Below are 15,637 nucleotides of genomic sequence, written 5' to 3' on the forward strand. Positions count from 1 at the left end.
AATGTATCCCCAGCGAGTCTTCTTTCATTTACCCATCTGCTTGGTAATGATTGTTGCTCCCTTTTGGATTGGTCATCGTTATATACCTAGTTTGGTATCCCGATGCCTTTCTTTTCGGTCGATTTATCCTTTATTAACCCAGTAACCGGTTGTGGATAATCTTCCATGCGAGTATGTTATCCATGTTCTGACGGTAATGGATAATATATCTCATGCACTCTTCAGTCGAAGCCTTTTGTGTTTCCCTAGTCGAGTAAGATTCGTTATTTCCCTTGGTGGAATCGAATATTTGTTGTTTGTTGGATAATTGCAGGATGCTTGCAATTTACCCCTGTGAGTTGTCTTTCGTTTACCCGTATGCTTGGTATCGATTGTCTCTCTTTTTGATTGATCACCTATTATATGCCCTAACCGGTATCTCTGGTGTCTCTTCCTTTCGAGTATATTATTCACGTTCTGATGGTAATGAATAATATATCTCTTTCACTCTTTGGTCGGAATCCTTTGTTGATCTTCCCCAGTAGAGTAAGATTCGTATTCTTTGTAGAATCGAATATCCATCCTTTAACAAGTTTGTGTTTTGGATGATGAGTGTCTTGGCATATATACCAATTCACGTTTTTGGTTGGTCACCTATTATATACCCTGGTATCCCTGGTGTCTCTTCCATGCGAGTATGTTATCTACGTTCTGACGGTAATAGATAATATGGCTCATGCGAGTATTCTATCCACGTTCTGACGGTAATGGATATTATATCTCATGCACTCTTTGGGTTTGTGTCCCCAGCTGAGTAAGATTCGTTTTCTTGTTGTGGATTCGAATGTCCATCCTGTAAGTCGATTTGCTTTTTCAAGCCCTCCTTTCGGATGATGAGTGTTTTGGCATATATACCAATTCACGCTCTGGTCGGTCACCTATTATATACCCAGTAACCGGTATCCCTGGTGTTCCTTCCTTTCTGCTCCCTATTGTGACCTTGGTCCCCTGTGGAGTCAGATTTTCCTGAGTTGATGTACCTTTTTCAGGTCTTTCTCAGATGTTTGGTTGATTGATATCTCTCACCCTTATACCGGTCTTAGATATTCATTCTTCCTGAGTTTGTTACCCTTATACCGGTAACACCTCATCTTGTTGCTTTTCCCCAGGAGAGTCTCTTTGTTAGACCTTCTCCAATGGATTTCTTGTGGTGATTTTACCCTTTTGTTGTATTGGCGTGTTCCCCAATATATGCAATTTTCCCTGGCAGGGAGGTTCTTTATGAATCGTTCCTTGGTCCGAGTCCGGATTTTCATCCGAAGTATCCTTTGTGGATGGTTTGATTCAGCTTGCGTCTTTCCAATGGATGTGTCTTCCTTTAGAAATCATCTATTCCCCAGTTTGAGTCCTTCACTCCCCGGTGAGGTCTCTAGTCCGGTTGTGTTTTGTTCACGCTGTGTCATTTCCCTAATTCAGAGTCGTGTCCTGCTCACGCACTTCTTTTTCTTTCTATCCCCAATAAGAGTCCCTGTGAGAGTCTTGTTATAGTCTTTGTTCCTGGTGAGTGTATTACTCCAATGGATCGTCTTTTCTTCTGTGAGAACCATATTCCCCACAGAATTTGTGTCTTTTACATGCATACATCTGCATTATGAGGTCTCTTAGGGACCAAAATTTGTCTCATTACTGTTATTTAAGCCCATTCTACCGCGTCGAGATGAAGATTTCTAAACTTCACTTCTCCGGCTAGAATGACCTTAAATAGGGGCATCTGTAAGACCCCAATTTTGTCCCTAAGATCCCTCATGGCATCATATCATATCATATCATTGCCTCAAGGATCATTGTGCACCTTGCCTCCTTCCTTGTGGGTGGGTTCTCTTTTGAGAGTGATTCTTGATCACCAAGCATGTTTTGCATTTGTATATCATTGCTTTTCATTTGTTTACTAACCAAAGGTACAAAAATATGTCATCTAACCTTGTTACTTGCAGATGAAGCAATTACAGGTCAAGGCAAGTCATTGAGCAATAGATGGTGGCCATTCTGAAGAATTTGGGCACCAATGATCATTCACAAGAGTTCATATGAACCATGGCATCATTTTGAAACAAAATCTCAAGTGGTAGCTGATAACATGAAATTATATCATATTTTAGGACTTAATTCAATTAAATTATATTATTATTTATTTCAGTTCACTTCATTTTATTAGATATTACGCAGTATTTTCTTCCTATTTGTCTCAGGTGGTTTATTTAAAGCACAAGTAAAAATGGAAGAAAAGGGGGTGCAAAAAGGAGAGAAAATGAACCAAATATCAAAGCCCAGCCCAAAGCACAAAACACAGGTGTTGTGCCTGTGACGGACGTCACAGAGGCCGTGACGAGCGTCACGCCTTGCACACTCCTGTGACGGACGTCACACATGGTGTGACGAACGTCACACATGGTGTGACGAACGTCACACATGGTGTGACGAACGTCACACCATTCCCCAACATTTTTGGCGCAAGGAACGCTTCAGAGACGTTGAGGGAGAGTTGAGCCCTATATCCACGCCCAACTTTTATGCACGTTGAAGACCTTTGAAGCGGAGGCAGTTACTCAAGGCACCAATATAAATAGCCACTTTCCAAACCTAAAAGGGTTCCACGCTTTTCCACATTTTTCTTTGCCGTTTTCGCTTTTGCATATTTTCTTTTCCAGCAGCTTAGGCATTGTTTCTTTATTATTTTTACGAGTTCTACACTATTTCCCTTGCAATTTCTATTTTCCTTTTTAGCATTTAGTTAATTCTTTTCGCACAATAGTTTCTACACCGGAAACTATTGTGTACCTTTTTACCGGATCTAACCTTACGTTAGAATCTAGTTTTTATTTCCTTCGTTTTAATTTGTTGTTTAATTGAAGAATCCAAGAACAAATCCTACCGGCTTGTGGTGGAGTGTTCAAGACTATTGTTTAACTCATTCAGGTTCTTTAATTATTATTTAATGCTTTGTTTTATTATTTATTTATATTATTTGCCTGGGATGAGTCTGTTTATGCATGATAAGTATTTAAGTTTGTTTAGCATGTCTGGCTAATTCGCTTAGATATCGGTATGTAAAGTAAACGGAATAAGGAATCAAAACTAAGTCGGTTTAATTAAATTTAAAATTAAAATCACTCTTTTTACGGTCTCAATTTACAGGGTTAATAACAAAGGTTTTTACGAAAGTAAAAGACATAAAGAAGTTAAAATCAATAGAGCGAGAGTTTGAGGTTTTAACTGGACAGTGTAAATTAGACATTAATTCTAGATCAGGGCGAGAGCAAGTTTTAGAGTTAATTAAATTCTGATCTTTTCCAAAAAGTATTTTTAAAGATTGAATGTGAGGACGAGAGTTAAGCATTCGAATTTAATTATATAACTTAAGTCAACAGAGCGAGAGTTTGAGATAAGGGTGTTTAAACGGTCAGTATTTTCTTAAAAAGAGTTTCTACGGATTCTATTGTTTTCAAAAAATGGTTTTTGACTTAATTATAAGTGACAGCTACATTAACATAAAATCATGGTTTATTCAACAGAGCGAGAGTTTGAGATAAAACTTTTAATCAATAAAGTCAATTGAAAAGATTTATTTTAAAACCAGGAAACCGACAAAGAATTGATTCCCTAATTACGACGAACTACATACCGATATCCGCTTTATTAATATTTAACCTAGATCTTAGTTTAGTTTTTAGCTTTTCCCCCAAACAATCAAACATTATCCACCTTAGCTTTACGAAGTAACCTTAGAAAACGGTATATCGATTCATAAGTCCCTGTGGGATCGATATCTTTTAAAACTACGCGATAGAACTGTGCACTTGCAGTTTGTACCCCAATTCGACTCACGAAGTCGAGCGATCAAGTTTTTGGCGCCGTTGCCGGGGACTTTTATTTAATCGATATCGTAACTCTTCTGTTACGCTGTAGAGACTAAGGTTTCTCTTTCTTTTCTTTCTATCGTCGATTTGTATGCCACACACTCGTTCACAAGGCGAGCCACTCTATTTACGAATCAACGATATCGAACTATATCTCTGAGTCTTACGACAAATTCGGGAATATCGTGCTGCAAACAATCTCCCTCCTGTAGAACTTCCTGATTTCAAAAACATTTTCCCTTCGATACCCGAGATGGCAGAACCAGCTCGTGCTCTTAGAGATTACGCCGCTCCATCACAAGATGAGCCGCATTCAAGTATTGCTCCACCCGCAATCGAAGCAAACAATTTCGAACTTAAACCCTCGTTGTTGCAGGCAGTGCAACAGAACCAATTCTCTGGAAATCCTACCGAGGATCCAAACCTTCATTTATCCGTATTTGTCCAATACGCTGATACTGTTAAAGCTAATGGTGTCACTTCAGAGGCAATTCGACTTCGTCTTTTTCCTTTCTCGTTAAGAGATAGCGCTAGAAGATGGCTTCAATCTCTTCCTTCCAACTCTGTCACCACATGGAACAAGTTGAAGAAAGTTTTTCTTGCCCGATACTTTCCGCCAAGCAAAACAGCTATGTTAAGAGCCCAGATAAACGGATTTAAACAGAAAGACAACGAGTCTCTTTTCGAAGCATGGGAAAGATACAAAGACATGATGAGACTTTGTCCACACCATGGTTTGGAAGACTGGTTAGTAATTCACACATTTTATAATGGTCTCTTGTACAACACAAGGTTAACAATAGACGCCGCTGCAGGTGGTGCACTAATGAACAAACCTTATGCTGATGCTTACCAGCTTATCGAGAGCATGGCCCAAAACCACTATCAGTGGGGAACCGAACGAACAATGGTGGAAAAACCTCAAACGAAAACCGGCATGTACGAGATAAGTAACCTTGATCATGTTAATGCAAAAGTGGATGCTCTGGTCCAAAAAATTGAAAGTTTAAATGTATCACCTCCAACCGCCGTGGTTGCTATAACTCAGAATTGCGAGGTCTGTGGAATCCAAGGTCACACTCCTACGGATTGTCAACTCTTAACAGGAATCCAAGCGGAGCAAGTAAACTACGCTCAAGGAAGCCCCTACTCGCATACCTATAACTCAAATTGGAAGAACCATCCAAACTTTTCATATAAGAGTAATAACGCTTTATACGCACCCGGACAATCTTCAAATCAAGCCCCAGCTATACCTCCGGGATATCAGAAACCGAACCCATCCATGCCTAACAATAACGCCCCTAGGAAATCCAACTTGGAAATCATGATGGAAAACTTTATAGCTTCCCAACAACAAACCAATAAAGATTTCTTAAACCAGAATGTACACACTGGAGAACAAATTAAACAATTAGCAAGTAAAGTAGATGCCCTGGCTACCCATAACAAAATGCTGGAAACACAAATATCACAAGTAGCTCAACAACAAGCGCCTACTGCTGCCCCAACTGGTACATTTCCTGGACAACCCCAACCTAACCCGAGAAGCCACGCTCATGCAATTATATTAAGAAGTGGAACGGAAGTGGAAGGACCGTCTGATCCAAGGATGGAAAACCAAAACTTTCAAAAGTCAACTGAGGAAGAAAATAGACCTAAGGAGAAGGAAGAGAGTAATAAGGAAACCATAGAAAAGAAGGAACCTTATGTACCTCCACCACCTTACAAACCGCCGATCCCTTACCCTCAAAGGCTTATTAAGACCAAAGATGCGGGCCAATTTAAAAAATTTGTTGATCTCCTTAAACAATTAAACGTTACAATCCCATTCACCGAAGCGATTACGCAGATGCCCTCATATGCCAAATTCTTAAAAGAAATTCTTTCTAATAAAAGGAAACTTGAAGATAGCGAAACCGTTACACTCCCTGCCGAATGTAGCGCTATAATCCAAAACATGCCTCCTAAACTCAAGGATCCGGGTAGTTTCTCTATACCCTGTCACATAGGAAAATTTGTCATCGACAAAGCCTTATGCGATTTAGGAGCCGGAATTAGTGTTATGCCTTTATCCATATGTAAGAAACTGGAAATGGGAGAATTAAGACCAACCAAAATGTCTGTGCAACTAGCAGATCGTTCCATCAAATATCCTGTAGGAATTCTTGAAAACGTTCCCGTACGCATAGGTCAATTCTACATTCCAACTGATTTTACAATTATGGACATTAGAGAAGATGATATTACACCCATTATACTGGGAAGACCGTCCTTAGCAACTGCCGGTGCAATCATAGACGTAAAACGAGGACGACTCACCTTCGAAGTAGGTGAAGAGAAAATTGAGTTCATTCTTTCCCAATTCTTGAAAGCACCTGCAATAGAAGATACATGTTACTTCATGGATATCATCGATGAATGCATAAAAGAAGCAGAGTTAGTAGAAGACAAATCATCCGACTATCTTGTAGAAGACAAATTTAACCAATGTTTAGCAATAACACCGGACCCTACGCAGTGTCTTAACAAACCAACCCTTGACCTGAAAACACTTCCCAAAAATCTGAGATATGAATTCCTAGACTTAGAACTTGAACGACCTGTGATAGTTAATGCAGACCTAGGAAGACTCGAAACGGAAAAACTCCTACATATTTTAAGAAAGTATCCAACTGCACTAGGTTACAACATCACCGATCTTAAAGGAATAAGTCCTTCTATTTGTATGCACCGCATCATGCTAGAAGAAGACTGTAAAACCTCTAGGGAACACCAGAGGAGACTAAATCTGATCCTGAGTGAGGTAGTGAAGAAGGAAATAACCAAGTTATTAGAAGCAGGTATTATATATCCTATATCTGATAGCAAATGGGTTAGTCCTGTACACGTAGTACCAAAGAAAGGAGGCATAACCGTTATTGAAAACGAAAAAGGGGAAACTATAACCAAACGAATCGAATCGGGATGGAGAATGTGCATTGACTATAGGAAACTAAACAAAGCAACCCGAAAAGATCATTTCCCTTTACCGTTCATTGACCAGATGTTAGAACGATTAGCAAAACATTCACATTTCTGTTATCTAGACGGTTATTCAGGCTTCTTTCAAATACCCATTCACCCTGATGACCAAGAAAAGACAACATTCACGTGCCCTTTTGGTACCTTCGCTTATAGACGAATGTCGTTTGGCTTGTGTAATGCTCCTGCAACTTTTCAAAGATGCATGATGGCAATTTTCGCCGACTTTCTCGAAAACATCATGGAAGTATTTATGGATGACTTTTCCGTATGCGGACAAAGTTTTGAAGAATGCCTTGAAAACCTAGAAAGAGTTCTTGAGCGATGTGTAAAAGTAAACTTAGTACTTAACTGGGAGAAGTGCCACTTTATGGTACAAGAAGGAATTGTTTTAGGACACATCATATCAAATAGAGGAATTGAAGTAGACAAAGCCAAAATAGAGGTAATCGAAAACCTTCAACCCCCAAGAACCGTGAGAGAAGTACGAAGCTTCTTAGGACACGCCGGTTTTTACCGACGATTCATCAAAGACTTCTCTAAAATAACTAAACCTTTAACCGGACTATTGATGAAAGATGCTGAATTCATATTCGACGATAACTGTTTAGAAGCATTTCAAACGCTTAAGCAAGCATTGATCTCCGCACCCATAATGCAGACACCCGACTGGAATGAACCATTCGAAGTAATGTGTGATGCCAGCGATTATGCTGTAGGTGCTGTTTTAGGACAACGAAAGGATAAAAAGCTTCACGTTATATATTACGCAAGTAGAACCCTAGATGAAGCGCAGATGAATTACGCCACTACCGAGAAAGAACTCCTAGCAGTTGTATTTGCGCTAGATAAATTTCGTTCTTACTTGGTCGGAGCCAAAATAATAGTTTACACTGATCACGCTGCTATCAAGTACCTCTTAACAAAAAAGGATGCTAAACCTAGACTCCTAAGATGGATCTTGTTGCTACAAGAGTTCGATTTAGAAATCAAAGACAAGAAAGGAACTGAAAACGTAGTAGCAGACCACCTCTCTAGACTTGAGAACCTTGAACCGGAAAGAACATCAATTAATGATGATTTCTCGTACGATAAACTTATAGCTACTTTGGAAGAGAATAACTCTGACAAACAAGTAGAAACCACCTTAGCTATATCTGTCACACCATGGTACGCTGATCTCGTCAATTATTTAGCTGCCGGAACAGTTCCACCTACTTTATCTTACCAGCAGAAGAAACGATTCTTCTACGACATAAAACACTATTACTGGGATGATCCCTTACATTTCAAAAGGGGCCCCGATGGTATTTTCCGTCGATGTATACCCGAAGAAGAGGTAGAAAATATAATCCAACATTGCCACTCAGCTCCTTATGGTGGACACACAAGTACATCCAAGACCTGCTCTAAAATCCTACAAGCCGGCTTTTATTGGCCAACTATATGGAAGGACGTACATGCGGCTATTAAGGAATGTGACAAATGTCAACGCACAGGAAACATATCTAGACGTGACGAGATGCCACAAAAAGGTATTTTGGAAGTAGAGATTTTCGACGTGTGGGGAATAGACTTCATGGGACCTTTTCCATCCTCTTTCGGTAACAAATACATACTCGTGGCAGTTGACTACGTATCAAAATGGATCGAAGCTATAGCTTCTCCAACAAATGACACCCGAGTAGTAACTAGACTCTTTAAGAATGTAATATTTCCGAGATTTGGCATCCCAAGAATAGTAGTCAATGATGGTGGATCGCACTTTATATCCAAGGTACTCGAAAAACTATTGTTTAAATATGGCGTGAGACATAGGGTAGCGACACCTTACCACCCTCAGACCAGTGGACAAGTGGAAGTATCTAACAGAGAAATCAAGCAAATACTAGAAAAAACAGTCGCCACTTCAAGGAAAGACTGGTCATTGAAATTACCAGAAGCTTTGTGGGCATACCGAACTGCTTATAAAACTCCCATAGGGACGACCCCATTTAAGCTCATTTATGGAAAATCCTGTCACCTCCCGGTAGAATTAGAACATAAAGCCTATTGGGCTATTAGAAATCTGAATTTAAACTATAAGGCCGCCGGCGAAAAGAGAATCCTTGACATAAACGAATTATAGGAACTCAGAAGAGACGCTTATGAAAATGCCAGAATCTACAAAGAAAGAACAAAACAATGGCATGACAAGCGTATATCAAGGAAAATCTTCAAGCAAGGCGACGCAGTCCTTTTATTTAACTCTAGACTAAAGTTATTCCCGGGAAAACTACGATCCAGATGGTCAGGTCCTTTTCATATCACTAACATCTTTCCCAGTAGAGCGATAGAAATTAAAGGCAAATCCACAGAACCGTTCACCGTAAACGGGCAACGTCTAAAACACTATCACTATGCAGAAACCAACGAAGATTCGCAAATCCTACACTTAGACGAAATGCCTCCAGGATTAATAGATTATATTTAACAGTTTCTTTGTCGAGCTTGCGACATTTAAACAAAGCGCTTAGTGGGAGACAACCCACAATTATTCTATTATTTCCTTACATTATTATTATTATTTTTCTACTTTTTCCTTAATTATTCTTTTAATTTCTGTTTAGTATTCATTCTTAATTTATTTTAATTTATTAAAAACTTTTCTCTTCTTTCGGCATTTGGCCAAATCCTAACTAAAACTCATGTTTTTCTTTTCTTTAGCTAATACTAACCAGATGGGACATATTGATCGTATGGGTATCAAATTCAGAGGGATGGCTCAGAAACAAAAGTTCGACGAACTAGCCACTAGAGAGATGCTACCTAGTTTATATGCTGATGATTGGGCTATGACTGCCCTTGGACTAAGAGAAAGTGTCCTGTATTTGCTGAATCAGATAGGATGGGAGACATCCCCTATCCTAAGACATTTCGCCACCTACCGGAGACTAACACTAGAATTCCTCAGCTCATTAATCTATTTACCCAGCCATGGAAAAGGAATTAGCAGAGGTTTTATCCAGTTCAGAATGTTCAACATGGAGTACCAATTTAATATTAGAGACTTTACCAACCTATTGGGTTTTCCTACCTCCTTTGACACATTCACAGTAAGCCAGGAAGAACTTTTTGAGTATAGAGAACTTGAACACTTTTGGGGTAGTTTGACTGGGAATGGTGAGCCCGAGGACCATGAGTTTCTCTCTGGAAACATTCATAACCCAGCTTTCCGTTACTTCCATGGGATCCTGACCCATACCTTATTTGGAGAGAAGCCAAATAGCACTTCAGTTTCACGTGATGAACTCTTCATCATATTCTGTGCTTCCCAGAACCGTCCAGTAAACGGTGCCACCTTTATGCTAGCAAATTTAGACCACCTTATCCAAGATGAGCGAGCACCTATTAGAATAGGCGGTCTGATAACCATGATTGGTAACGCTATCGGGTTACGTCAGTCGATTCTCGACCTAAGCCCTTTTTGTGGCATTACTACTATGAGTATACCCTTCCTCTTCAACACCTTGTTTATAGCAAACGTAGGATCTGATGAGTTTGAGCTTATTATTAATAACCAGGTTCTTTGCCTATTTACCTTACCCGATCCTAGGACTAGTGTTCATAACCGCAACAACTGGCTCTACAATCTGAACGAAACCCCCACTCCTACTAGATCCACTGAATCCATCCAGGACTATGAGATTTGTGATGACCAGATCCCTTATGCCGAATCCGACCCTCGGACACCATCCGGCTATTATGATATTGACCCTCCTCCTCAGCCTGTTCAGACCGAAGAATCAGCAATACCCGGCCTCCGACATCATATGCCCGGAACTGATTATAACACCGCCATTGAAGCTTTGATGTCAGAACAAGATGCCCTCAGAGAAGAGTTTACTGAAATGAGACACGAAGTTCTAGGATACATGAGCAGTATGACAAATCAGTTTCACGAGTTGCTATACCGTGTTACCTCTTTTGCTCCTCCGGCCAGAGATCGTGCAGATGGATAGAAATTATTTTCTTAGTTATTTAGTTTTAAGTTAGATTATTCATTAATGTTATTTGAATTCATGTTCGCATTTGTTTCCCTTTCGCATTTTTGGTTTTTCTTTCCAATATTACATTATGATCCTTTTATTGAAGCTATTTATTTAATTTTATTATGCAATAGCTATTATATTCTCTACTGTTGCTACCTATAACTTATTGAATTATTCATGCACTATTATGCAAAGTAGAATAGCATGCAAGATAAATTAATTAGCAAAATAAAATAATCTAAAAGCAAAACAAAATAATAAAAATAACTACATTACCAAGGTAATTCTGTAGAACGCTGTTGAAGCCTTGCCAAACAGAAAGTGTGACGAGCGTCACACAATCTATGACGGACGGCACGCCAAGTGCCTGTTACGATCGTCACACCCCTGTGACGAGCGTAACACCTTTCTGACTAGGTGAACGTTACATAGCCGTTGGAGACGAACGTTACACCCTTCAATTTTTTATCTTCCCCATTTATTCACATTTACCCACATCTATTTACTTTTCAACCACTCTTTTTTTTCCAACTTCCAAATTCTTTTCCTATAAATACCCATCAAAACCTCCCTTCATTCACCACAAACCATTCTCTCCTATCAAATACATTTCTTTTCTTTCCAAATTACTCCTCCAAATTCATTCATCACTATGGCGGGAAATCAGAATTTTGGAAATATCATCTTCCGATCCAATGATGAAAATTATCAAAGGGAGCAATTTGAGCATTTCCAACAGCGAGGCGTCGTCTCCACCAGGTACCCTGATTTTACTTGTTTACACCAATTAGGATTACTCCAAGGTATCGAATGGATGCTCCTTCAAACCGACTTAACCTTTCTATGTACCCATAACCAACCCACATACCCCTCCCTAACCTTAGAATTCTTAAGTTCATACGCATACACCACTTCCGCCGGTGTAGACGAATTTTTAACCGGCACCGCAACCTTCCGAATGTTCAACACCGAGTACTCCTTAACCCAAAACCAATTGAGTACCATGCTACAATTTCCCACAGAAGGTCAGGTCTACCCCAGAATCCCTCCCGAAATAAACTGGAGCACAGTTGCGTGCAAATTGCGGTTTACTGAGTTGTTCAGCAGATTTGACAACTTAGACATACGTCAATGATCACCTGGCCCAAGAACACGAGGCGGAAGGCATAATTAGTTGTAGTTTCTTTTTCCTTTCCCTGTTGTATTTCCTTCCCTTCAAACATTGAGGACTATGTTTAATTTAAGTATGGGGGGGAAAACCATGTTCTTTCTATTTCCATTTTTTTCAAGTATGTACCTTTCCTTTCATTGTTATTTCTTTGTTTTTAAAAAAAAAAAAAAAAAATCTATTATTTTAAGTTAAGTCCCGAGTGTGAACAAATTTCTATTATCTATTCCCTCAAATTTTCATGAGCCACAACAAAAATTCAACACCCAATAAGTATAAAGGTTGCTCATTTTATCGAACTTGAGACGAATTAAGACAAAGACTACTGCCGCCAAACACTCTAAACAAGCCTCAACACGTTAGATCAGGATAAGTACCTATTATACCAATCCCTTGAACTTTTATAGTAACCCCAAGTAGTTTATATAAGAAGTCAGCACCATCTTAATAGCAAACTACGTGGAGGGCCGATGAATATAAGTGAATGATTCCCAAAAGTAACATAAAAAATATATATATCAGAAAATGCACTAATTAAGTTGGGTGATCCTTACCAGATCATTTAATCTAAAGGTTGCAATCATACAAAAGCATAAGATGAAAGATCCATTATGAGTTGGTTCAGCAGGTTTCTGGTACTGAACTTGGTAGGGCGGACTACGGTCCGATCCCCCGCAATTTGCAATGGACTGAATAACGAAGTTATCCGACTTATGTACCAGAACTTCAAGCTAAAAAGGGAATCAGAATCGCTAACCGGTTACTCCACTATGTGCGCGAAAAGCTAAAGGGCTTAATGTGATTTCGCTAGAATGAAAACGGGTGAAATAAGAGTGAAGGAACTAGGATAGCTATCATAGTGTACTTGAACTGATTTGCATAAGGTGGGGTTATCTAGGTTGTGACGGTGGTTGTTGATGTCAAGATTTAACTCAAGTTACCTCTAAACAAAGTTTACATGCAGCCTAATACGAATTGACGTGTGTTTTGAAATTTCATCTGGCTAAAAATCTTAACAAGTTCGTATTTTGCTTGAGGACAAGCAAAGATCTAAGTATGGGGGAGTTTGATAACATGAAATTATATCATATTTTAGGACTTAATTCAATTAAATTATATTATTATTTATTTCAGTTCACTTCATTTTATTAGATATTACGCGGTATTTTCTTCCTATTTGTCTCAGGTGGTTTATTTGAAGCACAAGTAAAAATGGAAGAAAAGGGGGTGCAAAAAAAAGAGAAAATGAACCAAATATCAAAGCCCAGCCCAAAGCACAAAACACAGGTGTTGTGCCTGTGACGGACGTCACAGAGGCAGTGACGAGCGTCACGCCTTGCACACTCCTGTGACGGACGTCACACATGGTGTGACGAACGTCACACCATTCCCCTACATTTTTGGCGCAAGGAACGCTTCAGAGACGTTGAGGGAGAGTTGAGCCCTATATCCACGCCCAACTTTTATGCACGTTGAAGACCTTTGAAGCGGAGGCAGTTACTCAAGGCACCAATATAAATAGCCACTTTCCAAACCTAAAAGGGTTCCACGCTTTTCCACATTTTTCTTTGCCGTTTTCGCTTTTGCATATTTTCTTTTCCAGCAGCTTAGGCATTGTTTCTTTATTATTTTTACGAGTTCTACACTATTTCCCTTGCAATTTCTATTTTCCTTTTTAGCATTTAGTTAATTCTTTTCGCACAATAGTTTCTACACCGGAAACTATTGTGTACCTTTTTACCGGATCTAACCTTACGTTAGAATCTAGTTTTTATTTCCTTCGTTTTAATTTGTTGTTTAATTGAAGAATCCAAGAACAAATCCTACCGGCTTGTGGTGGAGTGTTCAAGACTATTGTTTAACTCATTCAGGTTCTTTAATTATTATTTAATGCTTTGTTTTATTATTTATTTATATTATTTGCCTGGGATGAGTCTGTTTATGCATGATAAGTATTTAAGTTTGTTTAGCATGTCTGGCTAATTCGCTTAGATATCGGTATGTAAAGTAAGCGGAATAAGGAATCAAAACTAAGTCGGTTTAATTAAATTTAAAATTAAAATCACTCTTTTTACGGTCTCAATTTACAGGGCTAATAACAAAGGTTTTTACGAAAGTAAAAGACATAAAGAAGTTAAAATCAATAGAGCGAGAGTTTGAGGTTTTAACTGGACAGTGTAAATTAGACATTAATTCTAGATCAGGGCGAGAGCAAGTTTTAGAGTTAATTAAATTCTGATCTTTTCCAAAAATTATTTTTAAAGATTGAATGTGAGGACGAGAGTTAAGCATTCGAATTTAATTATATAACCTAAGTCAACAGAGCGAGAGTTTGAGATAAGGGTGTTTAAACGGTCAGTGTTTTCTTAAAAAGAGTTTCTACGGATTCTATTGTTTTCAAGAAATGGTTTTTGACTTAATTATAAGTGACAGCTACATTAACATAAAATCATGGTTTATTCAACAGAGCGAGAGTTTGAGATAAAACTTTTAGTCAATAAAGTCAACTGAAAAGATTTATTTTAAAACCAGGAAACCGACAAAAAATTGATTCCCTAATTACGACGAACTACATACCGATATCCGCTTTATTAATATTTAACCTAGATCTTAGTTTAGTTTTTAGCTTTTCCCCCAAACAATCAAACATTATCCACCTTAGCTTTACGAAGTAACCTTAGAAAACGGTATATCGATTCATAAGTCCCTGTGGGATCGATATCTTTTAAAACTACGCGATAGAACTGTGCACTTGCAGTTTGTACCCCAATTCGACTCACGAAGTCGAGCGATCAGTAGAGGCTTGAATTTCATCTGAGCATGTCCAGATCAGCTGAAACCCTAGAAAAGTCAACTCAAGTCAACTGTGCATTCAATCATGGATTTAAAGGTGGGAGATGGTTAGAGAGGCCTCATTCATGTCCATACAAGTCTCATTTGACATTTCAAATATCAACATTGGAGAATTTGAGGTCAGATGAAAAGTTGCCAAAAATAGTAAGTGACCTGTAATTTCAAACTGCCAAAAATGGAAAGGTCTTCTCCTCAAGTTTACATCATCAAGAATGCTTCAAATGAAATTTTGCCCAACATGAAATTTGAAGATCTTGCTCTCACCTTTCCAAAAAGTCCAAGAACATCCATTTCGCATGTGTGGTTGAGAAATTATGATCAAATCATTGTCAAGCAAATTTGAACTTCAAGAAGGCATAACTTTTGAACCAAAAGGCCAATGGAAGTGGTTCTTTTTGGAACATTTCTCTCTTGATCTCTACTATCCAAATCATGCATAACATTTCATCAATTCTCATCACAAAAATATTGGATTTTTCACTTGATTTCATTTGAATTTTTGGAGGGAAAGTATCAATTTGAAAAATATGCATTATTTTCAATTCCAACCAATTTCATTTGCTTCAAAACAGATTTTGAAATGCATTTCCAAGCTAGCTCGAGTACTGTTCCATTGCCTTGCATTGCATAAGGGTGGTTTTGCCATTTTGCATAAACATGCCAAT

At 38.7% G+C, this 15,637-nt stretch overlaps 1 pseudogene; it reads right to left on the reverse strand.

Annotated features, from left to right (window-relative positions):
- Nucleotides 1-4,534: 4,534 nt before the first annotated feature.
- Nucleotides 4,535-4,634, reverse strand: LOC127109300 (uncharacterized; annotated as a pseudogene).
- Nucleotides 4,635-15,637: the final 11,003 nt, after the last annotated feature.

This window comes from Lathyrus oleraceus, chromosome 7, assembly GCF_024323335.1.
Source record: "Lathyrus oleraceus cultivar Zhongwan6 chromosome 7, CAAS_Psat_ZW6_1.0, whole genome shotgun sequence".
Lineage (NCBI taxonomy): Eukaryota > Viridiplantae > Streptophyta > Magnoliopsida > Fabales > Fabaceae > Lathyrus > Lathyrus oleraceus.